Source organism: Neopsephotus bourkii, unplaced genomic scaffold (assembly GCF_033783945.1).
Source record: "Neopsephotus bourkii isolate Nb327-2 ecotype Australia unplaced genomic scaffold, CSIRO-AGI_Nbou_v1 NB_1423, whole genome shotgun sequence".
NCBI classification, from domain to species: domain Eukaryota; kingdom Metazoa; phylum Chordata; class Aves; order Psittaciformes; family Psittacidae; genus Neopsephotus; species Neopsephotus bourkii.
Window position 1 is genome coordinate 3,393,829 of NW_026901900.1, and position 27,977 is coordinate 3,421,805.

At 48.4% G+C, this 27,977-nt stretch overlaps 1 protein-coding gene across 4 annotated transcripts in view; it reads left to right on the forward strand.

Annotated features, from left to right (window-relative positions):
• Window positions 1–6,519: 6,519 nt before the first annotated feature.
• Window positions 6,520–27,977, forward strand: part of PPP6R2 (protein phosphatase 6 regulatory subunit 2) — a 93,488-nt gene continuing 72,030 nt past the window's right edge. For all 4 annotated transcript variants that reach the window (XR_009727660.1, XM_061368102.1, XM_061368104.1 and 1 more), the window contains exons 1-2: window positions 6,520–6,672; window positions 12,176–12,253. The gene's annotated coding sequence lies outside the window, so the exon portion shown is untranslated. The remainder of the gene's footprint in view (window positions 6,673–12,175; window positions 12,254–27,977) is intronic.

Sequence of the window (27,977 nt, forward strand, 5' to 3'; positions counted from 1 at the left end):
AGATGGCTTACGTGTGAAGAAACAGCACGCCAAGACCATCAAAAAGCGCAAAAGGAGGTATAAAAAGGCAGGTTGGTGGTGGTTAGTGCAATGTGTGGTGGTTAGTACAACGTGTGGTGGTTAGTACAGTGTGTGGTGGTTAGTACAATGTGTGGTGGTTAGTACAATACTTGGTGGCTTCACCACGTCATGAGCAGAGCCGCAGCAGTGCTGCTCTTGGCAAACAACTTCTGAGCGCGTGTAGCTGCTCTGTCGTAACAGCCACAGGATATGTGAGGGAAGGCCCAGCATTTGATCTTGACTTTGATACCTCCTGACAATGCAGACAAGCTGAGGACATGCCCCAGAGTATTTTTGCTTTTGTGTTGGCTAAACACAAGAGCTTTTATAATTCATTTCCTCTGCTTTGCCTTGAAACAACACCAGGGAACACTGGAAGCCCTGATGGGCACCTGGTTCTGTGGCCCTTTGTGAGGGTAGGGAAGGAGCTGGTCCTGTGCTCCTCCAGAGAGAAACTGCAAAGTGGCTGGTTCTCTGAGAGAACTTAATCTGCTCATGTACGGCTGGGCTGCACCTTTGCTCTCTCCAAACAGCTCATCACAGGCCCATGATTTCCAGCCTTTTAAGCCCCTATATGCTCCTGGACCATATTTGGGCAATGAAGGTCCTGCAGAAGGCTGTGGATCACTCCTCTGCAAGCTCTGGCCTGGCTGGAGATGCTGTGCTGCAGAGGGACTGCACTGCACAGGGCCAGCATGTCGGGTTTGCACTGCTCCTAAGCAACCTGAGTAAATAGAACATTTCGCAACCCTTAACCACAGCGCTTGCTCCACTTTCATCTATAATTATCTTCTGCATCAGAGCTCTCAAGAGCAACCAGCCTACCAGATTTTGCAGGATATTTTGCATTCAGCTTCAGTTTGGCTGCCTTTTCTCTTGCATTGCCAGTCGGGATAATATTCTCCAGACAAGAGGAGAAACATAAATACCCTGCAGACAGAGGAACGTGCAATATGCTGGAAGCCAAGAAGTGGTCTCTCGCCAGCCTCACTGCTGATTGCTGTTTATATTCTGCGTGCTTCAGAGCTTTGTTATTTGAAAGAGGCCTTATAGCTTGCCCCAAACAGCAGCCAAATCCAATTCTTGGTGTTTGGAAAAGCTAACATGCAAATTCTATTCAGGAAAGAGCCTGTGACTCCAGTAGAACGGAAGAAGACTCTTCTCCTCCTCCCTTCAGTGTTTCTCAGAGTTAATGTCCAAACCACCCCTTGGTGATCCTGATCTAAGGTGTGTCCTAGGCACTTCATTTCAAAGACAAGAATAGAGAACAGGGTTCCTAGTCAACGTCCTCTTTCTGGTCATGCAACCTCTGAGCAAAATGCCTAATCCTTCTCTAGGTGTGAGTCTTGGTAAGGCTCAGGCTCATGCCTCTGCTTCCAGAACTGGAAAGCTGCGCGCAGGGCCTGGAGCCCGGAATGCTCCTTGGCTGAGGTCTGAAGACACAAGTAGCCCAAGTCTTTGCTGCAGTGATCTCTGGATTTCTGACAAAAGCTCTGCTCTTTGTGCTTGTTCACTGAAGTTCAAGTTCAGACTCAAAACTGCCTTAGAACAGGGTTCAGTGCCTCAGAGGAGCGAACAAACCCTCTCATAGCTGGTAGTCCAGCAAGTCATACAACAAAATGTGATTTAATATGTCCTGACTGCTTGATGTGTAAATCAGTTCTTTGAGTTAAAGAGAGGCAGCTTTTCAAGCTCAGAACTGTGTGTTAACGACAGTTTGGGTTGTGAAATACATCTTCCACATGCAGAAAACAAGCAAGACAGTGCTCACCAGCCATGTAATCCCAAAGTGAAGGTTTACTTGCAGGGTGAAGATGCAGTTATATGTGCTGATGCCTGGGGAGGCCCTAGGAAAGCAGTGCTGACTGCTCTGGACTGGATGTGGTGTTGGGTGGAGGCTGTGGCTTTGGCTACAGTTCAGCAGTGGTACAGGTAACACAGTCAGCGACAGGCTATGGAGCAAGGGGGTGAACTCTTCCCATGCCCTTCAAGTGCCTGTTTGGTCACCTGCAAGATTGAGCTTTGCATGTTGCATGCTTAAACAATGTGGATTAGTTCTAAGTTGTCCATATGCATTGTTGTTACCATGGACAATGTGCTAAATGACAGATAAACTGGCACAGTGACAGCTTTGTGATCCCGGAGAGCTCGTGGCTCAGCTGCTCTTATAGAGCATACAATCATATATATATATATATATTTATATATATCTTACAGAGCATAGAATCATAGAACCATAAAATGGTTTGGGTTGGGAGGGAGCTTAAAGCTTATTCAGCTCCAACCTCCTGCCACAGGCAGGGACACCTTCCACTGGAGCAGGTTGCTCCAAGCCCCTGTGTCCAGCCTGGCCTTGAACACTGCCAGGGATGGGGCAGCCATAGCTTCTCTGTGCCAGCACCTCAACACCCTCACAGGGAAGAACTTCTGCCTAAGAGCTCATCTCAGTCTCCCCTCTGTCAGGTTAAAGCCATTCCCCTTGTCCTACCAGTACAGTCCCTGATGAAGAGTCCCTCTCCAGCATCCTTGTAGCCCCCTTCAGACACTGGAAGGCTGCTATGAGGCCTCCACGCAGCTTCTCTTCTTCAGGCTGAACAGCCCCAATGTTCTCAGCCTGTCTCCACATGGGAGGTGCTCCAGCCCCTGATCATCCTCACGGCCTCCTGTGTACTTGCTCCAACAGCTCCGTATCCTTCTGTTGCTGAGGACACCAGAGCTGCACACAGTGCTGTAAGTGGGGTCTCACAAGAGCAGAGCAGAGGGTTCCACAAGACATCTTTGACACAGCACCATGGCACCAGGCTTGGCTGCTTCATTTCTCTCCAAGGCAGGGAGAGCTGGCCACCAGACAGGACAGAGGCTCTGTCCAGGCTCTCAAGTTCCTGTTAATTTAAGCAGCACTGGCACATTAGGACCTTTCTCCTTCTTTCTGTCCATCCTGCATGATGATGTGTGGGAAACCAAGTGACACAAACCACCACGGGAACAGAAAGCTGATTTTAACTTCCAGGTATGAGGATTTCAAAGTAAATTCATGGTTTTGTAACCTGTTCAGTACAAAATGGCAAAACTCCTTAGGAACTTCACTACAAAACTGTGAAAGGGGCAGTCATGATCTGAATTAGAAAAGGAATGCTGCTTTTTTTCCATATTAGAAACTAAATAATCATAAGATCATTCCAGATGCATGCTTTAAAGGAAACTGAATATAGACAGCATGGATTGCAATAAACAATTGTTCTGGAAATGCTAAGACACTTGGAGGAAGGACACTGAATGAGCAGCATCTTCAAGACAGGACATCAGCATGATAAGATTTCTCATTACTTACATCCCGTGTGGATCTGAACATCAGCTAAGGATGTTAAACCTAAAATTACTGTATTTTCCTACGTGCACAATGAGGCAAATGCTGAGGTTTGTATCTGTTTGAACAAGAAAGAGGTCGTAACTGTACTCAGCATCTGCATGTCAGTGTATCTGAAGGGGGCATATAGGGATGCTGGGGAGGGACTCTTCATTAGGGACTGTAGTGATAGGACAAGGGGTAACGGGTTAAAACTTAAACAGGGGAAGTTTAGATTGGATATAAGGAGGAAATTCTTTCCTGTTAGGGTGGTGAGGCACTGGAATAGGTTGCCCAGGGAGGTTGTGAATGCTCCATCCCTGGCAGTGTTCAAGGCCAGGTTGGACGAGGCCTTGGGTGATATGGTTTAGTGTGAGGTGTCCCTGCCCATGGCAGGGGGGTTGGAACTTGATGATCTTAAGGTCCTTTCCAACCCTAACTATTCTATGATTCTATGATTCTATGAGCAGCCGTAGAGGATGGTTTGCTCGCAGTAGAATGTAGCTGCCCTTGTAAAACAACAGGGTCTTGGACCCGCAGGATATTTCTCTACTTAAGGAATTCTCCCTGTTCTTGTACCTGCCTGTGTCCTGGCTGGGAGAGCTGAGCTGGCAACCCCAGCCTGTGTCTGCTGCCAAGCCCAGAGTTCAGCTGCACTTTAGTGTGTTTCACAGGGCTGGAGGAGAACAGGAGGAAGTTGTTCCAAGATTGGTATCCTAGAAATTGTAGAATCATGAAATGGTTTGGGTTGAAGGGACCTTAAAGCTCATCCAGTTCCAATCCCTGCCATGGCAGGGACACCTTCCACTAGAGCAGGTTGCTCCAAGCCCCTGTGTCCAACCTGGCCTTGAACACTGCCAGGGATGGGGCAGCCACAGCTTCTCTGGGCACCCTGTGCCAGCGCCTCACCACCCTCACAGGGAAGAACTTCTGCCTAAGAGCTCATCTAAATGTCCCCTCTAGCAGGACCCCCAGGTCCTTCTCCTCAGGCTGCTCCATCCAGTCTCCCCCAGCCTGTGTTTGAGCTGGGGATTGCCCCAACCCATGTGCAGGACCTTGCCGTTGGCCTTGTTGAGCTCTATGAGGTTCACACAGCCCCACGTCTCCAGCCTGTCCAGCTCACTCTGGATCCCATCCCTTCCCTCCAATGTGTCAACTGCACCACACAGCTTGTGACAAACTTGCTGAGGGTGCTCAATCCCACTCATCCCAGTCAGCTGGAGGTGGCAGTGTCCACAGCCTTGGCCATCCTGTGTGACGTGGGAGCTGGATGTGCTCTGGGGATGGTCGACAGACTTGGGAATTTGCCATTGTAGTGTCCCCAGAAGCCACAACAAACCACAAAAAATGCTTTATTAGCTCATTACCCTCCAATAGACAAAATAGAGAAATGAAACTTATGAAGTTGTGCCATTTTTTTCCTTATTAATGGCCAACACCGGGTTAATTACCACACTGGATCTGTATAAACTCTTGGAGCAGTTGTCTTCAAGCCCTTCTGCTGGAAAACCAAGTATAAACCAGTAATTTTGCCCATTTAGTTGGTCACATTTTTGTAGCAAAGCCCCCAACCCTGTGGTGCAAACAGGGCACTTTAAACCTGTTTATTTGTCCTCATGCCTTGCTAGGACATGTTTTCCCCATGGTTTTGCAGGTTTCCATCCCAACCACTGGCACACCATGGCTCTTCCACAGCAGGTCTGTCCGCAGGGCCCGGGGCAGACATGGATGTGTTAAACTTTAACCATGTTGATTAACATTTGCAGGGTCAAGGCCTAAGTAAGGCTAGCAAAGAGGATGAGAGCTGGTAAATCTCCCAGAAGGAATTCACTCTGGCATTAGGATACAAATCGGGGCAGTTCCTATTGTGTTCCACTGTGACACTGGCACTTTGGAAGCTGTTTATTCACATAGGAAGGCAAATCTGGGCATGGCAACACGGAAATCTGCTTCACCCAGCGAGCAGCATAACCAAGAGGTAGTTTTCCCCTCAGTGCTGTCTTCTGCTGCTGTTTGGGTCATCCCTTTTCCCCCTTATCCCCCATTTACCCCCCTTTTCTCCACCGCAGTGGACGGGTTCCCCTATTCCTTCTCCCAGCCCCATCTCAGCTCTACCTGTTCCTCCTGGGACCTAGACTGGATCTAGACTAGATCCCAAGCTGGATCGATGAGTTGAGGCTCAAGAAGGCAAAGTGCCAGGTCCTGCACTTGGGCCTCACCAACCCCTTGCAATGCTCCAGGCTTGGGGAAGAGCAGCTGGAAACTGCTCATGGGAAATGAGCTGGAGGTGCTGATTGATGGAGCTGGACATGAGCAGCTTGTGCCCAGGCAGCCAGGAAGACACCAGCATCCTTGCCTGTATCAGCACCAGTGCGGCAGCAGGGCCAGGGCAGTGATTGTGCCCCTGCACTGGGCACTGGTGAGGCCGCACCTCAAATCCTGTGTTCAGCTCTGGGCCCCTCACTGCAAGAGAGACATTGAGGTACTGGAGTGGGGCCAGAGAAGGGCAACGGAGCTGGTGCAGGGCCTGGAGCACAGTGTGATGGGGAACGGCTGAGGGACCTGGGGGTTCAGTCTGGAGAAGAGAAGGCTCAGGGGGGACCTCATCGCTCCCTACAACTGCCTGACAGGAGGATGGAGCCAGGAGGGGCTGGGCTCTGCTCCCAAGGAACAAGGGATGGGACAAGAGGAAACGGCCTCAAGCTGCACCAGGGCAGGTTTAGATGGAGCTGAGGAACAATTCCTTCCCCAAAGGGTGCTCAGGCACTGGCACAGGCTGCCCAGGGCAGTGCTGGAGTCACCGTCCCTGCAAGTGTTCTCACACCGTGTAGCAGAGGCCTCAGTGCCATGGGTTAGTGCTGGGGAACCGTTGGACTGGATGAGCTTAAAGGGCTTTTCCCACCTGGTTGGTTCCGGGATTCCACCGCTCCACGAATCCATGGTTCCCAGGCTCCGCTCTCCCCAACTCTCCCAGCCATAGCCCCGCCCCTGGACCGAAGCGGCCCCGCCCCCGGACCCGGTCTGCCCCCGCCCCCATCCAGCCCCGCCCTCCCCCCCCCGCGCGGCGCTGGGCAGCAGCGGGGCCGCCGCCATTTTGGAGGCAGCCGGAGCGCCCGCCCGCCGCTCGCCGCCCGCTGTCAGCGCAGCCCCGGCCGCGGCGCCCGCCTCGGACGCGGCCCATGCTCCCCGGGCCGCCGGCCCTCGCAGCCAGGCAGCGCCGCAGCGGCCTCGCCGCGGGGTGGAGGGCAGGCCCGGACCCCCAGCAGGTGAGACCCGCGGACGGGCCCGCTGTCAGCGCCGCCCTCCCCTCCCGCCGACACCTGCCGCCGCGCCGAGTCCGGGGCCTGCCGGGGCCGCGGGCTGCACCCCGCCGAGCGCCGCTTCCGCCTCCCTGCGCCGCGGCCGGGGCGCTGGGCCCGGCGGGCCGCGGAGGCGGTGTGAGGCCTGCTGCCCCTCCGGCCCCTGCCGCCGCTTCTCCGGCCTTCTCGGCTGCAGCGACGCGGCCCGGGCCGACGGTTGCAGCGGTCACCGGCTCGCAGTGCTGCCCCCGGCTTGGTTTGCAGTGGTTTCAGGGGGCTTTAAGCAGCCCGAGGCCGGCTGCGCCGCCCTCCTGCACCCTCATCCCGGAGCGCCCTGGTTGAGCCGTTGCCCTCGGCCGTGCCCAAGTCCCGCCTTGTCATTTCACACCATGGCTGGTTTAAATCGGGGTTTCTGCGCCTCTCAGAGTATTGTTTTACATTTTATATTCCGGGGTGTTGACCTGGCGGGGCCGCAGGTGTGTGGTTGCTGTGACACGCACCGAGCCCACCGTCAGGGGCTGAGGCCGGTGGGGAGAGGTGGCGGTGGCAGGGCTGGAGGTGGGAGTCAGCCCCCTGGCACCCACTGCTTCGGGGCGAGCAGGGTCTGAGCCCCAAGTGAAGGGACCCCGGGGGGCTTCAGTGTGCTGTCTGTGAAAGTAAATGTCACTGTGGTGGTGCTGTTAATGTCCAGACACTGGGGAAGGAGTGGAACCAGGAATGGAATGGCCCCAACACGGAATGTTGCAGAAAAGTGACAAGATGAGGTTGGTGAGGGCTCCCTCCCTAATGTGAAGGCCTTGTTTGTATTAGTTAAACAACCAAAACAACTAGGAAGTGAGACACAGAAACTGAGGGAACTTCGGGGGACCTGGGTGTTTTCATCACTTGATATCACACTTAAACGTTAGTATTTTAAAACCCAAAGCTTGTTTTCATAATGTACTTTATTTCCTCCCTCAAAAACTGAAGGAGAAAGTTGTGATTCCAATCCTGTGCAGAGCTGCATGTTTGGAGCCAAGCATGGGATCATTTTTACTAGCAGGTTTTTGTTCTAAAGCACTGTTTGAAGGCTAATGGGAGAATAACCCTTGATGATTTCTCCTATTGCTCTGACACTTGAAAGCAAACAGGCTGCCAAAATACCTCAGTGATAAAAAAACTGTGTTGGATGGTAGTATAGCAATTGCCATAGCAACCAGTGGTGATATCATGGTAAGCAAAGTTACATTTTGGAACGTGCCATAGGAACACATAACATTTGGACTGGTTTGAGTGCTACCAATGGATGTTTGCTCAGGAGGAGGTGACTGAGGGCTGGATAAGACCAAAATGGTTTGAAATGGAAGGTTTGGGGGTTTGAGTCTTTGATATGCAGATGTTTCTGGTGATTTTTGTGTTTGCTTTGTACTACGTTGTCAGTCCAGGGTCCTGGACAAGATCCTGTCTAGAAATCAAGGAAAATACATGGCATTGCAGCAACTTTCTGGGAAGAGCTTGCTCTGTAGCAGGCTGGTGTCACACAGGTGGTGCAGAAAGCAGCACTGAGGCTTTGGGAGGTTCCTCTAAACCTCAGCCTGGATGCTGACTGTTCTGGGAATGGCAGGGAAGAATGCTGCTTCCCAGCCTGGTGTTGGAAGAGGGACAGGCTGCATTTGTAAGTTCATAGCTCGGAAATTGGAGACTGTCAAAATGAAGAACAAGGAGGAAATTATCTTTAAGAGCTCATGTTTGGGTGGTTTATTTCCTAGGAGGAAGCATCCTCAGTCCATGGGCTTCAGTCACTTTTAGGAAGCTGCTGGCCGCTGTCAGGAGCGGTGTTGCCTGTTCCGCAGTGGGGAAGGCAGGAGCCTGCTCAGGCCCCCTTCTTCAGAGAGTGCTGGTGGGGCTCCCCCACCTCAACTCACCATTTATTTGCTGGTTGGGCTGGGAGTCAGCCGAAGGGAATTACCTTCTCACTGTCCCCACATAGTGTGATCCTGAGCTAAAAGGAGGAATCCTTTAGTTATGCTTCTCCTCCTCTTTGGCAGGGGGATAGCCCCAGCATGGCTCATTGTGCTTTCCATGCTTGGTGACAGGAGAACATCATTCATGCTCTGCCCTGAGTTTTGCTGCCCGTTAGCTAGGTGGCAAAGGGAAACCAAGTGTTTTCCTCTCTGAGATGCAGCAGGACATCAGACAGGAGAAGCTCCCAACAGGAAGGTGTGTTTGAGCAGAGCTTGGGGCAGGGGAGCAGGAACATGAGCTTTCCTACTCTGTATCTCTGGTAATGAGGTGTGCAGAAGTGCAAGTGTAAAAGCTGTGGATTATATGTTAAGGAAAATGACTTCACATACATCATCAAGCACTGTGTTTCCTTAACACAGTGGCTTGGAGTCTGAAGTGTTAGTGCCTGAAGCAATAGCTGGAACGCTGTAATCAGCTCAGCCATAAAAATAGGCGAACTGGAACGCCAAGAAATAGAAGAGTATCTCATTAGGGTAAATGTTTCTTTAACAATAGCAGAATGGCAAGAATAACTGGGAAGCTTGGGTGTAAATGGTGCAGGAGAAGTGGATGAGGTCAGTGAGTTGAGAGCAGGAGCTTGACAAAACTTCTGATGACTTGATAGGGAGGAATACTTGTGGGAGGCTGTGTTTTGTTAGATGCAAATGATTGAGAAGCTGATTGAGAAGAGCAGAGTTAAGAGACTGTATTCATGAGTGATGTCAGCTCTCCATGTGAGCAGAGACACAAAGCACAGCTCAGAGCAGCAGTCTCTTACTCCTGGCCCTATTTATAGGGTACCACAGCTCTGTTCTTCATTAGGCTCTGCAGGCTGAGGAATTGCTTTGACTGTCCCTTCGTTCTCACCAAAAACCTACACGTCAGTGGGTTTATAGAAGGATCAGGGCAAAAAAGTGGCCTCTGTGTGACCAGTAGTACCAACAAAGGCACTTAAGTGTCTTCTTTGATTCAGTATTATTAGAAGCAAAAGTATGTTGTCTTTTCTAGGGTGCTTGTTTCTTTAACTGTGCTTTTCTCCCTCCCTGTCGGTGGCTGTATCCCTCCCACCAGCCTCCTCCCCCTGTGTCCACTCCTCTGCTCCTTGTTTTGATCTGCCAAAGTAGTCAGCAGTGCAATAACCAATATTGACATTATTATTACATGCCTGGGTTATTTTTACCTGTGTGTTAGCTCTGCTACGAGGGGACACTCGGGCAGATAAATATTAGTTATCTGGAGAAGCAGAGCTTTTGTAGCCAAGGTTAAAAATCTCAGCCTGAAAAGCTGAGGTTTTGGTGGAATTTGAATGCCACACACATCACATAGATGGTGTTTGCATCAGGTCAGTTTGACATCCCTGCCTGAATTAACAGTGACATTCTATTTCCCTGCTTATTAATGCCATTTAGGCCTCGATAAAGCTGAGACAGTCGCAAGCAGCGATAATGCTACACAGAGGAATGCCTAAAGTCCAGCTCAAATTGTCATCTTTGGCAGGGTCACTTCAAATCCAACTCTGTTTGGCATTGAGCTTTGGAAAGGGGGTGTCAGCAAAACAGGGAGAATATCATGTCAGAAGGAGGAAGTTGAAGTCATTACCCTGAGCGTGGAAGCTCTGCAGCTGCTGTTCGTGTGCCTCTTGGTTTCTCTGTGTCTACCTGTGGTGTTGGTCTGTGCAGCAGTCCCCAGTGCTCTGGGTCAGCGTGTGGCACCCTGCAGTGGTGCTTCTGGATGTCCCAGCATTGCAAGTACCCGGTTGCTTCAGTGCCATGTGCTTCAGGGCAATCTTATCTGGACAGGAGGGGAAATGGAAGGCATGAGAAAACAACATTATGGTTCAGTGGTAAAGTTCACCAAGTGATTTGAGATGGGCAGAGCTGGGGCTGTGTCCCTGCCTGGACACACCAGGAAACTTTGACCACCTTTTGTTTCAGGAGGTGGCATGGAAGGTGAGCTGCAGGGTTGTTAGAGAAAGCTCCAAACATATCCATTCCTTGATTGAGGGTTTGTGCTCAGCTGGCCCTGCTCTCCTTCCCTGTGTGCCCAGTCTGCACTTTGCTCCTGTGGGAGTGCTGTGGGCCTGCAGTGACACAACTGTGAAGTCACTTTGATTCTGATTTTGTTTGGCAGAATTAGGAGCAATAGCAGCAGAGCGGAGGCTGCACAGCCTACTGGGAGAGACACAGAGAAATGCAGAGCCCACAGGAGTAGAGATGGTCATTCTTGCTGCAACCTACAGGAAGGAAGAAGGAAATAGAGCACAAGATAGTTCAGTTTCAGTTTTGTCTTTGATTTTTCTATGGTTGACTTAATTTTGTTGGCTGAGAAAGTGCATGATGGATATAGTTTGATATTTTGTAACCAGCAACTTGGGATTCTCTGCTGTGTAGTGATTTCCTCCTTTCTTTTCATTCTTTACCATCTTACAAAACCTACAGATAGTTTCAGCTCCTTGCTTTGATGTGCGGAGGGGTGGGATGAAAGAAGTTGTGTTTCTATAGCTGTTGACTTCATTTTCTTCCTTCAGAGGATTCTCTGCTCTGCCTTTTGATATCATTCTTTTGTGTTAAGATGGTGAAATGGGTTTATCCTTTCTATAAGAAGGATAACTGAGACTATAAACTAACAGGCTGAAAAGTGTATTTCCTTTCCCTGAGCCCACGGACTGAGGGTGCAGCTCCACAGTGGGTGAGAGTCCAGGTTGCCATGTGTTGGCGTTGGCACAGGACCCCGGAGAGCCCTGCGTGCAGGAGGCGTTTTCAGCTGGATCAGCTCCCTCAACCAGCTCGATGTGTAGTTGCATAAACTGTGCTGACACAAGGGAGGACCCAGGGAGGAGAGAAGGAGCCGGTCTCTCGCCCTCTGCATTTAAATAGGGTGTGGTGTGATTTAGTTCATCAGAGTTTGCTTTGGTGCAGCATGTTCCTGATCTATCCCTCGGTGTTAGTGCTGGTCCTATCCTTACAGGGAGCCAGGCTGTCACCAGGCTTCCTCCCTTCCCTGCCCTTTTCCTGCTGGTTTATTTTACTGAACATTTGCTGGACAGTTTAAATACGAAGGGCTTGGGAATGGTGGGGCTGCAGCAGTGCTGATGTTGACAAAAACCCCCTGATTCTGTGTTGGATTAAATCAAACTAAGCCTAGTAAATAGAATATCCAGGTCATCATCCGAGCCCCAGGACTTCAGCTCCTGAGCCAGAGTACCCGATTAATGCTCAACAGATGCTCAATCAGCACTCTGTTTCACGAATTAGAATACACAAATGATGGATTTCAACTTGGTTCTGTTGCATGTTAGCCTTTTCTAATATAGAAGATTGCTTTCCCTATTGCTCAGTTGGTTTTTATGCATCTCCATTCTCCCAGCCCTTTATATATTATTTGTTAACATTACACTGTCTGTGGTATAGTCTAAATTCACATTTTTTATTTTATTCTATGACTTTCTAAGACTTTCTAAGCCTTCCCCCCCCCCATTGTGTGTCAGATTCTGCCTTTGCTTTCAAGGGGCTGGAGACCTCTGACTGAAGTTCACACATCTGTGATGTAAATGCCTACTTCTGAGGTAACATTTAGGATTCCTTTTTAGTCAATGGAGAGGCACAGATGCTTATTTCCTTTTGATGCACAAGTCTAAAATAGAGCTGAGTTTTGCTGTAGAAGTGCTTGTTTCCCTGCTCCTGCAAAGGGAGTGTGGGTGACTAATTCACATTAGTCATCCATAGTATAAATATCTACACGTTCAGTGAGACAGATCTTATTGCAGAAGACCCAGCTTGCTGGGCAGAGGTTCTGAAGGGGACCTCCTCATCTCACCTCAGTGAGGTGCCTTCTCACGTTTGATGGACCGAGGTGAAAGAGCCATTGGGTATGCTTTGGAATTTGTTGTGCCCTTGCTCTGCTTGATGAATCTTCTTCCTCTTTCATAGCTGACTGCTAAATTTGACACTGAAGGCAGTGTCTATAAATAATTCAGAATCATATAGTTATCTTCACTATAAAATCCTTCCCTGTGAGGGTGCTGAGGCGCTAGCACAGGGTGCCCAGAGAAGCCGTGGCTGCCCCATCCCTCGCAGTGTTCAAGGCCAGGTTGGACACAGGGGCTTGGAGCAACCTGCTCTAGTGGAAGGTGTCCCTGCCTGTGGCAGGGAATTGGAACTGAGTGAGCTTTGACATTCCTTCCCACCCAAACCATTTCCTGATTTAAGACCAGTGCAATAAAACAAGTGTAAGTTTTTGTCACACACATGACCAGCACAGTTGATTATCTGGATTCTGGGTTGTCCATCTACTAGCCAGATAATGTTGTGACTATCTGCTTCATTTTGGGTCATAAGGAGTAAGCTCTGTGGGTGTGCTAGGCAAGAGTTCTCTTATGTTTCTTCATCACTTGGCATGAAGAGGACCCTCTGAAAGCTGAAACAAACTTACCTCTCCTTTAGTAAATACTGATTATTTTTCTTTCCCTATACTTTCCCTAAAGCCTAATCATGACCAGAGGCTGCTGCACGTGGCTGAGTTTTGGGAAGGCTCAAATATGAAACAGAGGAGTTTACAAAAATAACAAGGGGCTTGAGGATGCCAAACTTGGCAGAAAGGCATGTTATGTTTGAGGGGTGCAGTGCCAGGAATAAATGCATATTGGATTTCAGTGGTGTTACACTGTACCCGCTGCTTCCTCTTACAAAATAGGCAGCTAATTTCATTACTTCTCTTTTTTCCCTGTTGCTTCTGTCATCTTTGTTCTTAGCTCACTGGAGTCCCTCTAAAATACCTGTTACAAGTAATAGCTGTTAATACCTGCAGTGCTTTCAGGGTGGCAGCTCTTACCCAGTGTTTGTGGTCTCCCTGGTCCCATTTTCCCCCTGCACTTTAAGTAGCAGCACTGCTGAAGAACATTGTGTCTTCCAGAAATAAACCTCACTGCTTTGACTTTGTTCTTCAGGAGTGAATTGCAGTAAGTGTGTAAGCACTGCTTTAGGCAATACCTGGAAGTAAATGTTGGAATGAAGTGGTGCAGTTCCCAAGAACTATTGTAACTAGTGGGTAGAATATCCAGGTCATTGTTGGGATGTCAAGGCCTCAGATCCTGAGCTCACTATAATTATTTTAAGTAGTCTTAGAGAACAGCAAGTGAGAATATTCATTGTATACTTGGGGTTTGAGTGTATACTTGATTTTGTACAAGGAACTCTGAAGTGAAACTGAATCACCTCATGTCACAGTGGACATATGCCACATGAGGACAATATTGTTGCACAACCAGGGTTTGTTGTCATAGCTGGTGGACTGTGCCCTGGTCATGAGTAAATTATTTTGGGAAAAGCAGAAACTTCAGCAGATCACTGACAAGTAAACAGCAGAGCTCGTGTTGGCAGAAACAGGAGGATCTCAAGGGCTCTTGATAGAAAGAAACAGCTATCCACTGATCTGTGTGCTGAAGTTCTACATGACCGAGGCCAAGGTCCCACACATGGGCCGGGGCAGTCCCAGCATAAACACAGGCTGGGGGAGACTGGATGGAGCACCCTGAAGAGAAGGACTTGAGGTGTTGGGTGAGGAGAAGCTCCCCATGACCCGACTTCACAGTGACCTTCAGCTCAGAGCTGCCCGTGTGCTGGGCTGCAGCCCCAGAGAGTGAGCAGCAGCTCAGGGAGGGGATCCTGCCCCTCTGCTGTGGTCTGGGGAGATCCCCCTGCAGTCCTGATCCAGCTCTGGGGCAACAGCACAAGAAGGACGTGGAGCTGCTGGAGCAAGGCCAGAGGAGGCCATGGAGATGCTGTGAGGGCTGGCGCAGCTCTGCTCTGGAGCCAGGCTGAGAGAGCTGGGCTGGTTCAGCCTGGAGAAGAGAAGGCTCCTGAAGGGGAGACCTCAGAGCAGCTCCAGTGCCTAAAGGGCCTACAGGAAACCTGGAGAGGGGCTTTGGACAAGGGCCCATAGGGACAGCACAAGGGGAATGGCTTTAACCTGCCAGAGGGGAGACTGAGATGGGCTCTTAGGCAGAAGTTATTCCCTGTGAGGGTGCTGAGGCACTGGCACAGGGTGCTCAGAGAAGCTGTGGCTGCCCTGGCAGGGGTTGGAAGTGGGTGAGCTTTAAGGTTCCTTCCCACCCAAACCATTTCCTGATTTAAGGCAAATGCAATAAAACAAGTGTTAAATTTTTGTCACACAAAACTTGGCAGTGTTCAGGGCCAGGCTGGACACAGGGGCTTGGAGCAAGCTGCTCTAATGGAAGGTGTCCCTGTCTGTGGCAGGGGACTGGAACTGAAAGGGTTTTAAGATCACTTCCAACCCAAACCAGTCTGGGATTGTATTGGATGATTCTAGGTTGTAACACGTGAATTCTTACTTGCTGGAAGGAAATCACTACAATTTATGTGTATTGGCTGCTTTAAACTCCTGATGGGCTGGGAAGAGATAGGGGAAGAGCAGGCCGTACCGATGGAGCATCAGTGAAAACTCATCTCGGTGGGTGAAGTAATAAGCCAAAATAACATTGAAAGTACAGTCATTGGAATGGATGCTGTGTCTGAAAATGGCAAAATATTACGTGTGTTGGTGTTGAGATGATTTTGAGGTATGTGATTAAAGAAAATAGCAGAGCAGATAAAAACCACACTGGGTAATCTCCTGTGTTTAAAAATGGAAAGGGGAGGTCTGAGGATGTGTGTGGAATTCCCAATGTATTTCTTGCTCACAATTCTTGGGGGGTGTGTAACTTGTCAAGCTTGATGTCCGGGATATTGATTAGGCCATGAATTACTGTGTTTTACCCGTTAAATAAGAGGGCAAAATGTTGTTTAGGAGTAATGCTGAACACCACCTTAACGTGCTGTGAAATACATTGGTGGGACTGAGGGAATTGCAGAATAATATCATGGAGTGGTTTGTGTCAGAAGGGACCTTAAAGCTCTTCTAGTTCCAACCCCCTGCCTCGGGCAGGGACACTTTCCAGTAGAGCAGGTTGCTCCAAGCCCCTGTGTCCAGCCTGGCCTTGAACACTGCCAGGGATGGGGCAGCCACAGCTTCTCTGGGCACCCTGTGCCAGCCGCCTCAGCACCCTCACAGGGAAGAGCTTCTGCCTAAGAGCTCATCCCAGTCTCCCCTCTGGCAGGTTAAAGCCATTCCCTGTTGTCCTGTCCCCTTGTCCAAAGCCCCTCTCCAGGTTTCCTGTTGACCAGGAGCTTAGGCTCTTGGGGTTGTGCTGGTACCATGATGCAGGGGGAGCTGTGGATGAGCTCTGGAGCTGGCAGGAGCCCCAGTCCTTCACCTCCTGCTCAGGGTGGCACTGATGTTCCTGCTCTTCTTTCGAAACCTGAGCTAGTGCCTCTGTACGGGGGCACATGTAAATGCACCAGCTTGCTAAGTAGGTGGGGGCATCACTTAATACAGTGCTTTAGCTTGTTTTTGAGATACAGAAGCAACAAGAGCATTATTTAAAATGTCATTATGGCATTTTCCAGATGAGGAAAAGCCACATCTTGCCTCCAGGATTTGATGAAAGCAAAAGGAACTCTCATCTTTTCAAAGGATCAGTTGTCTTCTGTAGTCTTTGGAGCTGAAGTCAGGTTTTGCATTAACAGGAAGGTATTTCACCCAAGCCATGTTGCTGATGGGGCCCACTGCCCTCATGCTCTTACAGAGGTTGCAGTGGGAGTGCTCTGGGCACTGCAGAGTCCTTGTCCCTGCAGCATCCGTGGGAATGTTCCCATCGCTCATAGGGTGCTTGGCTTGAAACTGAAGCTCTGGCTTGGGAATTATTATTCAAATTGACTTGGAGTGTTGTATTCAAATGAATACCTTATGGTGTCTCCTTGGAATGGAGTAGTTAGTTGCAAGAACAAGCCAGCTTGAATACAAGGTTTTAGGGCAGAGACAATTGCTAAGATGATATTCAACTGCTGTTTCTATCAAAATTTGTATTCTCTGAGGTACTTATAGAGAGCAGGAGTACTCCCTGTGCATGGTCTTTTGTGCATGATTGATGTTGATTTATTTTGTTCATAGACTGGTTTGGGTTGGAAGGGACATTAAAGCTTCTCCAGCTCCAACCCTGCCATGAGCAGGGCCACCTTTCACTGGAGCAGGTTGCTCCAAGCCCAGTGTCCAGCCTGGCCTTGAACACTGCCAGGGATGGGGCAGCCACAGCTTCTCTGGGCACCCTGTGCCAGTGCCTCCGCCCCCTCACAGGGAAGAGCTTCTGCCTAAGAGCTCATCTCAGTCTCCCCTCTGGCAGGGTAAAGCCACTCCCCTTGTCCTGTCCCTATAGGTGCTTGGCCAAAGCCCTTTTCCACAAGGTGCTTTGTGATGAATGAAGTGTAGCCCCTAAATACAGTTTAGATGTTGGTGTGCAGGAAGAACAGGCTGGTGGTTTACCATCATACATAAAACGTCTATCTTCTGAAGTGTCCTAATACTTATTTTAACTGCAGAACTACTTAAACCCCATGTGGACTGTGTCTATATGATGTCCTGAAAGATTAAGGAAATTAAAATGAGTGTTGTTTAATATCCTGTTCCAAGGCACTGGTTTGTTATGGGTTTAGACAGTGATTTTGTGCCTCCTTCACATGTAGCTGGGCTGGTGGAGCAGCGCAGTGTCAGGATATTCTGGGTACAAACTGCGGCCTGCAAAGGGCTGAGCTGCTTTAATGTAGGTAGAGGCACAAACTCACTTGTGAAGCTTTGAACTGTGTAAAGGACCAGGAAAGAGGGTAAGCAGTTGTTTTTCTTGCTCATTTGGGGATCTCATAGTACTGATAAAATAGGTGTATCTGAAACTACAGCTCTTGATCTTCAGCTGAAGTGCAACAGGAAGTCTTAGGTTGCAAATCTGCTGAGCAGAATGATGTCTCTTTGCTAATATTGCCTTATTCTGGGTGTGCAGCAAAGAATAAAGTATCCAGGTTCCATAGATGGATATGGTAAATGACTGAGCAACTGGGTTTGTTGCCAATACTGCTTATGTGCCCCGGTAAATACCAGTATCTACTTCTGAGATAACAGTTTAATACTAATGATTTCTGGAGGCTTTAACTATGATGAGGCAAGAAAAATGTAATCTGTTGCTTAAACAACATGTAGTAAACAGCCCAAGTGGCTTCAAAGTCTTGTTTACTGCTGTGAGCAGTGCAAGTGAAGGAGGAGTGGAGTGTCTGAGCAGTCCTGCAAGAGATGTAAAACAGCACTTAACAACACCCCCCCGCCCAGGACTTGGTTTTGCTTGTTTAATAGTGGTTGTATGTTAGCTCCTTAATAGCCAAATCAAGTTGGAAGCCTTGCATTGAAAGATTACTCTGCAAAGTGAAGCACAGAGATCCCTGGGCTTCCTGCTGATGGTGCCTTCCAGTGGGGAGCAACTCCAGACCTGGAATGTAGGGAGGAGAAATTTAATAGTGAGGAACTTGACTCTTAATGTTGTTAAATAACCTGTATTTCACTCGATCACTGGTAATGAATCTGGAGATAACTACACCCTCATAGATAAGGTGGAGCTTGATAGGTTGGGGAAGCTGAATTCTTTGGTGTGTGATCAGTTCCACGTGCTTTTGACTGACCTAGGGGGGAAAAAGAGGACCTTTTTTCATGGAATCATGAATGGTTTGGGTTGGAAGGGGCCTTAAAGCTTACCCAGCTCCAACCCCCTGCCACTGGCAGGGACACCTTCCACTAGAGCAGGTTGCTCTAAGCCCTGTCCAACCTGGCCTTGAACACTGCCAGGGCTGGGGCAGTTTTGTGCCATTCCCACTGTTTGGTGTATTTTCGTGGCTGGGTTTTCCCTGCGTTTTTTGAAGTTTCCTCAATGCCTGGGTGTGTTGAATTTAATTAAAAAAGGAACATTTACATGAAGAAGCTGTGCAAATTCTGTCCTTAGCATGGGGTAGGGCATCAATTAGAGGGCTGTGTAACGAGATACTGAATGAGGTTAAAGCTGATCATCAAAACAAAGTACTTCTTGATATCATCTCTTTATTAGGGAGTTCAGAAGCAGGGAATAATTAGAAGGAGCTCTTAATTCCGTGTGCATATTTGTACAACAGACAGCCCTTCATAACTTACTTGCCTGCAGCAGTTTAGTATTAAAAGAAGAAAACCCAACACAACCCCTTGCTGTGCTGGGGATCCAGTCTCTTGTAGCTCTTGTGATTTACTGCTTGTGTCCAAGGAATTGTAGGTCAGAGAATCATGGAATGGTTTGGATTGGGAGGTACCTTAATCCAGCTCTGTACACTCAGTCACAGTTACACTTCCCAACATGGAGAGACCTTTGCCACATACAGCAGTGCCACAGTCCACCCTACAGGCAGCCCACAGCTCCAGCCAGCTCCCAACTCCTGCTCCATCTTCTGCTGCTTCTTCACCAGCTCTGCAGCTCCTTCTCCAGACCCTCCTCTTTGCAGCTCTCTGGCACACCTTTTCCTGCCACATTGTTCAGGGTTTACCTGTGATGCTCTCCTTGTCCCCCATCACCAGAAAAAGAGCAGGGGACAACCTCTGTCCCAAAGCCTCCCTTCAAAAATGGTGTGCAACCCCATAGGGCACCAGTGCTGTGAAGAAGACCCACATGTTGCTCCATGGCCACAGCAAACATGAGGAGGAAGGTGGAAAGACTTAAAAGGGTATTCTGTTCATCCTCAAATTACACATATGTGTGTATATATATATTCAGCTTTTATAACTGAAGATGTGTTTCAGCTCCCCAAGAGCTTGCTTGGCCCAAGCTGTTGGTTGGAAAGCACTGAGATAAACTTACGATTCTCAGGTAAAACTTAACCAAAATAGTGTTTCACCAGTTCACCAAAAGCCTCCTTTATTTCTCCTGAGCCAGTGACATGAGTGGCTTCATTTATTTTTTAACATCTGACTGACAAATAGAAGAGACAGGCTGTGCTGGACAGGGCTTGGAGCAACCTGCTCTAGTGGAAGGTGTCCCTGCCCATGGCAGGGGGCTGGAACTGGAAGAGCTTTCAAGTCCCTTCCAACCAAAACCAATTCTATGAATCTGAAAATGCCATGAATAAAGTGTATGTTGGCCTCTGCTTAGTTGGTACCACGGGGTAAAAATTCCACCTGGGAGATGTGACACTTCTCCTTGTTCAGGAGCTATTCACTTGCATTAGGCAGGGTGATAACTCTCCATTTTGAAGTAGCTGAGTTTGGGGGGCAGGAGCAGGTGCCTGCACTGGAGCTCTGTGTTGTGGGCACTGGAGGAGGCTGGTTCCACTCTCAAAGACCTTGACAAGCCATGCTGCCATCCAGACAGAGCTTCATGGCCTTTTGCTCTGCAAGGGGACTGCAGGCAAAGCACTCTTGAGTTTTCGTTCTCTTTTTCCCCAGAGATGCATCCTTCACCTGCTTAAAACAGAAGCTTCTGATTGTTCACTCTGAGACTTTGAAGGGGTGGAAGGAACAGAAAGTAATAGATTTATCATTATTTTTAGTGCTTTTTTTTTGTTTTGTTACTGGGGCTGAAACATGGTTTGAGACATACATCATGTAAGTTTTCACAGGGTTTAAGTATTTAAAGGGCTAGAGGAACGTGTCCCTGCCTGTGACAAGGGGATGGGAGTCGATGAGCTTTAAGGTCCCTTCCAACCCAAACCAGTCTGGGATCCTGTGATTTAAGTTATCCCAATGCTAAGATAACAGCTAATGACAAAGCTCCTGAGTACAACAAAGACAATGTATAATTTTGTTTCTCAGGTGTAGGAGGGAATAAAGGTTATAATTCATTTTTGTGTTATATGTTCTGGAGACTTTCATGTGTAGCTCTGAAGTCAGAGCTTGGCTGAAATTGTAATCATGGTGGTTTGCTGCTCAGTGGATTGTAGAATCATAGAATGGTTTGGGTTGGAAGGGACCTTAAAGATTCCCTGTGAGGAACTTCTGCCTAAGATCTCATCTCAGTGTCCCCTCTGTCAGGTTAAAGCCATTCCCCTTGTCCTGTCCCTACAGGCCCTTGTCCAAAGCCCCTCTCCAGGTTTCCTGTAGCCCCTTTAGGCATTGGAGCTGCTCTGAGGTCTCCCCTTCAGTAGCCTTCTCTTCTCCAGGCTGAACCAGCCCAGCTCTCAACCTGGCTCCAGCATCTCTGCCCTTGTCTCATCTCTGTGGCCTCGCTCCAGCAGCTCCGTGTCCCTCTTATGTTGGGATGTCTGTGCTGAAGGGAGGGGTGGACAGTTGCTGGAACCATCATTGCCTCTGAGCATTCCAGTCTGTCCTGCTTTGCCTTTTATTCAGAGGTTACAGAAAAGAATCAAACAATGAGTGTGGGGAGGTAACAAAGGGAATCGTGATGAATGAGAATATATGTATGTAAAATCCTGATGTGAAAATAGTTTTTTTATTCATGTCCTTCAACTTCTAAAGGTGTCCTGAAACTGCGGTGATGCTTCTTGCGGAGTTTTGGTAGACAGCCCCTCGTGGGTAGTGTTCCTTGGCTTTATTTTATTTTATATATGTATATACATATATATATATTATTTATTATCATTTGTTCTGTTGGCCCAGTTGAAGCTGTGGCTGCACTATCCCTGGCAGTGTTCAAGACCAGGTTGGACATGGCTTGAAGCCACCTGCTCATGTGGAAGGTGTCCCTGCCATTGGTAGGGGTTGGAGGTGGGTGAGCTTTAAGGTCCCTTCCAACCCAGACCAGTCTCGGATTCTACGATATGAATCTGTGATTTTTCACTAAACTGTTTTGAATAAGGATGGGCTCATTGCATGATCTTAACTTGGGAGCAGAGAAGGCTGGTTTGGACTCATTCAGGCTGCTGCATTGAGGACAATTGTACATTTTATCTTAGTTCCTTAACTTACTGCAGCTATTGCTTGTAAACCTATGTTCTTATGCTTAAGGGCTATTTGAGCTTGCTTTGTGAGCTGCTGTTTATTGCAGAGGCTATAACCCAAACCTTGGTTGTGTTTTTCTCCAGGCTTTGTGCTTAATCTTTCACTGTGGCATTAGCTACAGTTTTAGTATGGCACTAAGGTTGGAACAGAGTTCCCCAAATGTTTGATCTGGGGATGTGAAGGCTCTGTGTACCTGTAGAAGACAGATTTGTATCCTGCTATTTCACTCTTATGCTTTGAATTTATTGCTTGCAGGAGACCCTACTTAAAGCAATGCCTTTCTTATGAAAGCACATGGAGCACGTCAGATAGTGCTTCATAACGTCTGGTTTTGTTGCTGTTGGGTTGATTTGACACCTTTTTGCTTGGGGAGGGACTGATGTAAAGACTTGGCTTTCAAAGAGTGTCTGCAGGTGGGTTTCTAAAGACAAAACCATTATTTCAGACAGGAGAGGCTCCTCTGTGATAAGGTTGAATTTCTTTACCATCAGACGTAGTTTGACTACCCAAGGCGGACACAACACCCGTTTGAATTTGGAACAATGTGTATTAATGCAGTCAAAGTCCTTCCAAATTACAGCTTAGGTGGGCAGGAGAGAAGTAGAACGTTGGTGAAGAGGCGTTTGCACTTCCTGCCTTTACCTCTGTATTTTTTTACTGTGCCTTCTTGTGGCTCCTTGGACAGCTACTTCACAGGAGGAGCTGAGTGGGTAGGAGGGAGATGGGTGACTGCTGAAAGGAGTTTATTTCTTCTCCATGTAGGGGTGGGCTTCGGTAGCTCCAGCACTTACAGATAGAGCAGGAAATCCTCAGAACCGCTGTAGTTTGTCTGGAGAACCACAGACCTCTCGGGTGTAATTGTATAATAATATGGAAAAATCTCTCTTCTTGACTTGTCTCATTTACTTACACAGCAAACCTTCTCTCCAGTGGGATTTTGGACCATTCTTCATGCCTTGAGTGAATGTGAGAGGAATCGATACAGATCTTTGATTGAATCTTGGCTATGTTATAAGGTGAATTAGGAAATTGTTAGTAGTGTTGTTTTGTCTTGGAAACCAGCCCTGAGTCTCTTCCGACAGAGTCTGAAGTAGGATCCTGGAGAGGTTGAGAGTGAGCTCTGGAGATTTGAGTAGCTCGTGATTCTTTTCCCCTGAGAGACTGAAATGGAGGTTTTGAGCCTTCTGGACCCAAAGGAGTGTAAGCCTGCTGTAAGTCACGTATTGCTGTATTGTAATACAGCAGCAAGGCATGGGCAGCACCCGTGGCCTGATTACTGTTACTGACAGTGATGGGTGATAGAGCTGGAAGGTGACGGCAGGACAATGGTGGGACTGGAGTTTTGGTCATGATGAACTGCAGAGGCAACAAGTGACAACCCATAACCTCAGCCTTAGGATGGGGGATTGCAGTGGGGTTTGAAGGGAGGGCACTGGGAGGGTGGATGTGCACAGCAGCAGTGTTGATGCTTCAGTAGATTGGAAGTAGTGTAATACAGAATGTGGTAATGCAGGTAGCCTGTGTCACAAACAGTTGTCTTCTGGCAGGTTACAGCAGTTAAATCCTCCAGAAAGCACAGTGGGATGTGCAACAGCAGCAGAAGAGTAGTTGAGAGCTGTTAGTGTGCAGGGCCTTAGCAGCAGGTGAGGCATCAAAATACATTCAGAAGGTGCTAACATCTGATATGTGCTCTATGCACACAGTTGTGAAGACTTCTGTGAGTCTGACTGGGCTAAAATCCCTTCGAACACAACAGCTGGTGACTGATGGGAACTGGAGAATGAGTTCAAAGAGACTGTGGGTGCCTGGAGTGCATTTTCAGTTGTTTTGAACAGATTCACTAACAATTCTTTCCTTGTTTCCGTTCTTCAATGTATGATGCTTTTCTGGCCACCTCCAGTGCAGTTGTGAAGTACTTGCATCTTCAAAAGCTTGATTCTTTGGAGAAACGTAGACTCATAGGGTGGTTTGTGTTGGAAGGGACCTTAAAGTTCCTCCAGTTCCAACCCCTGCCATGGGCAGGGACACTTTCTACTAGAGGAGGTTGCTCCAAGTCCCAGGAAGCCACAGCTTCTTGTGCAGCCTGTGTCAGGGCCTCACCACCCTCACAGGGAAGAACTTCCTAATGTCTGTTCTCTGACTTCTAAATAGAATGTGCTTCCAGTAGGAGAACATGGTTTGAAATCCTGCTGGAAGCAAGTGGGAAAGAGCCTTGAAGGTGGCTACAGATGCTCAAGGGAAAATGTCCACTATCTGCACTGACTGTTCAGGAGACCCTGGGGGGGACACAGCAAAGCTTCACCTTCCTCTTGCCAATGTACTGCTGGCTTGGGGTGGGCTACAGACAAAATGGACCCTCCCCCATGATCCCTGTTCCTCCCATCTTCTCCTGCATAACCTGAAATAGCCATTTGGATAATACAGAGATGTTCTTTAGGAAAGGAGATGTTCTGGTCACTGGACAGTTCTTCAGAGCCGTTACATGATGTGGTTGTGATGTTTTTGCTGTGATTTTTTTTGCAATGAGAAAGGTATGTTTTATTTTTCATTTAAGTGATAATAAAAGAATGGGATGAAGCACAAATAAGACCAAACATCTCTTTAGCTGGTGGATTTAAGTACTGCTGACTCCTGGCATGCCAGGCTCACATGGAAGACTGCCCAGGAGATCTGCAGCCTTTCTGTTGGTGCAAAACATGTTAGTTGGAGCTCGACAGACACATTTCTTCTGGCTGCTTTGCCAGTAACTTTTCTTAATAGTTACCAAACAACCCACAGAGCTCCTTTTATTTCACCTCCCAGCTTCCCATGGACCCGAGGCCGAGGAGTGTGCTACTTGTCAGCACTGGGCTGCCAAAGCCTTGGAGCACTTGGAACCAGGCACCTTTCCCATTGACTCTGCAGAGTTGTTTCTCTGGGAGTACACAAAGAAATGTTCTGGGAGCTCTTGTTACGCAAGTTGGGTTTCAGAGCATGCAAACAGTCGTGGCTGCAATTGGGAAGCTCCTTTCTCAAAAAGCCATTAAGTTGGTGTGAAGTGGTTGTGCTCCTCAGGAGCCTGCTCAGGGCTTCACTCATGGCAGGAGCAGTGTTGCTCTTTCCACGTGTGCAGGTGAAGCAGCTTACAAGTAAGACTCTAACTTACAAGTAACACTTCTGGAAAGAGTGTGATTTGTTTTCTTTAGTTCTTTTCTACTGTTTGCAACATGATTCTGTGCATATTCTTTATGGTACGTCTGCAACTTTGGTCCGATGCATGTACCTGACATAGGATCATCAGTTCAAATGGCATCCTGAAATGCTTATATAGATAGAAATAAAACATTCTCGCATCTTTCTGTTCAAGTCGTAGAAACAAAACCAAGCAAGAATAGGGATGATGTTCTAGAGGTGTAAACAGCAAGGCACGGGTTTTACTCTGGGTTTTGACTTTCATAGAATCTCAGCCTGGTTTGAGTTGGAAGGGACCTTAAAGCTCCTCCAGTCCCAACCCCCAGCCACAAGCAGGGACAGCTTGCACTAGAGCAGGTTGCTCAGAGCTGCCCCAGCCCTCGCAGCATCTCTGTGACTTCCTCTGGCCTTGTTCCAACAGCTCCACATCCCTCCTGTTCTGTTGCCCCAGAGCTGTATCAGAACTGCAGGGGGGGTCTCCCCAGACCACAGCAGAGGGGCAGAATCCCCTCCCTGAGCTGCTACTCATGCTCTGGGGGTGCAGCCCAGCATGGGGGGGTTCTGGTCTCAAGCGCACACTGAAGCCGGGTCATGGGGAGCTTCTCCTCACCCAACACCCCAGGTCCTTCTGCTCAGGCTGCTCCATCCAATCTCCCTCAGCCTGTGTTTGTGCTGGGATTGCCCTGACCCAGGTTCAGGACCTTGCCTTTGGCCTTTCTGTGGAAGCAGTGCCATTCTCAGCAGCTCATTAGAGTAGTAGCTTACAGCACCTTTCAAGGCAGGGCTTGTCCATTCAGTGTGTCCAGCAAGGCTTATTTCCATTCATGTGCAGGTTTGATCCCTAAATTACTACATTCTGAACCCTCCAAATGCACTTCTGAGGAAGAGTAAAGAATTTTGAAGGTGGAGAGCATGTTTGGAGTTCTGGGTGTAGTGGTGTGAGCATTCTGAGCTGGTGTGAGGTCTGGCTTAGGGAGGCAGAGGCCGTGTGTCTTGAAGTCCAGCCATGGGTCTTTTAAGCCCTGGGAAGTTAAGCTGAGCTGTCCTAAGAGTGTGCTGTCTGTGAACTTGATGCTGAGTTACAGTGTTTGGATTGCCTGGTCTGTGGGTGAGCAGAGAGAAAAGCCAGGACTAGTTTGTGTCCATGTGTTTGCTTAGACTTGGTCCCTCTTAGACTTTCTCAGTAGCTTGAGCCTCTTCATGGATGCTTGGAGAGCTCCTGGTTGCTAAACTGGTCAAAACTGGCCCAGGGTTTGCTTTTCAGTCCCTTGCTGGGTTTTTCCTGGCACCAAAAGCTGGCACACCAAGAGTTAGGGTGCTCATCACAGGGGAGAAACGTGGCAGTGTGAATTCAGAGGTTGGGATGAGCTGCTGTAGATCTGCCATTCAAAAGCTCTTGTTTTAGTCAAGGCAGATAACTGGAAGAGGGTTAAATTATTTCTCCTGTGCCTTTTTCCTCTTGCTGTGACAAGATGAAGGCATTACATGTGCTGCTGAACAGATAGATGGAAACCACTGACAGCCCTGGGCTTTCTGCAAGTGATGGGAGAGGTGGAAATGAAGAAGAGACTCTGAGCTCTCCTGGCAGCGAGGCCTGACGTGTGGGAGCAGCATGAGAGATGAGGTTAGGAAGGAAACAGTGGAATGCACAGAAGCTCCAGTGTTTCCAGGTTCTATCAGAATTCCTTCTAGACTGCACGGTATGCCATGCTTCCTCAGAGCTGCATGTGCTCAGTGAATTCTCTCATTCATTGTGTCTTAAGTCAGAAGTATGAGAAGTTCCAGGTAGTATTTGTACACATTTCTCTGTCCCTAGAAATAGGTGGGCTCTGTGTGATCCTGTTTTTCCTGGTAAGGAATTCCGTAGTTGCTGACAGGTTTCGTTCTGTGCCCACATTCCCCTCATGCCCTGTGTATAGGTGGCTTTGTCACAGAGTACCTGAGAAGTTTGGCAGCTTCTTGGTTCAGTGCTAAAACTTGTGTTCAGCCTAGCAGAAGTTCAGCAAACGTTTCTGAATTCGCTGTGGTTTTGGTATATTAAAGCTAAACACATGATTTCTGAGTGGAGTGAGTTCAGTCTGCTGCTCTGTGTATACCTGGGACAGTGCCAGGGACTGCACTGGACCACAGATTGAAGTTGGTTGTTATTTTTCCTCAACTTTCCTTGTGCCTCTGGAAGCAGCAGTGGAGCGTGAAGGAAAGGAGCCTGGTTGTTGAGCAGGAGCAGCAGCAGGAGGGTTTGTGTCATGGAGCTTTGCACTGGTTGAGTAGATGTTGGGTTTGAATGTGTTCCTGAAATGCTGCTGAAGCTTATCTGTTGTGTTGTTTCTTGGTCAAGTTCTTTTCTGAATAGTAGAGGGATTTATGGTTCTTTAGTGCAAGAACTTGGATGAACAAGGGTGATTCCAGTGCCTAAAGGGGCTACAGGAAACCTGGAGAGGGGCTTTGGGCAAGGGCCTGTAGGGAAAGCACAAGGGGAATGGCTTTAACCTGACAGAGGGGAGACTGAGATGAGTTCTCAGGCAGAAGCTCTTCCCTGTGAGGGTGCTGAGGCGCTGGCACAGGGTGCCCAGAGAAGCTGTGGCTGCCCCATCCCTGGCACTGTTCAAGGCCAGGTTGCACACAGGGGCTTGGGGCAAGCTGCTTTAGTGGAAGGTGTCCCTGTCTGTGGCAGGGGTTGGAGCTGGAGGAGCTTTAATGTCCTTTCAACCCAAAACAGTGTGGAATTCTGTGATTCTCAAGTGTGTCTTGTGCCTTTTTTGATATGAACTGGGTCCAGGATGATGCCTGTCTCCTCCAGCAGACACAGGAGGAAGACTTCAGACTTCTCAGACTTCCTCATGGATAACTTGAGACATTTATAGTGTGCTCTGAAATTTGCAGGGTATTTACTTAACTCTTCTGTAAAGTTGGGCCCTTTTTAGGTGAGTTAAAGTTGTGCAGTGAAAAAATCTCGCTAACCCAAATGATCTGATTTCTTGGGAAGATCTTGGTGATAAAAATACTGCAAATGTAAATTGTGTGAGGTAGCAGCATGGTGTTATGTATGAAACTGGCAACTTTCCTCAGCTTGTTTAGTTACTGAGTGGCTTGACAGATTCTTAAAATGGATTAGAGCTGACTTCAAGTACCAGCTTGGGGGTGTGAAAGCAGTAGCTGCATTGGCAGGAGGAGAAACATCACTTGGGGTGACACTGTCCCTGCCCTTGTGAATCACTGGGCTTTGTGACACTTCTGTTATTAGTGCCAGGTAAGGAGCAGTAGGACGG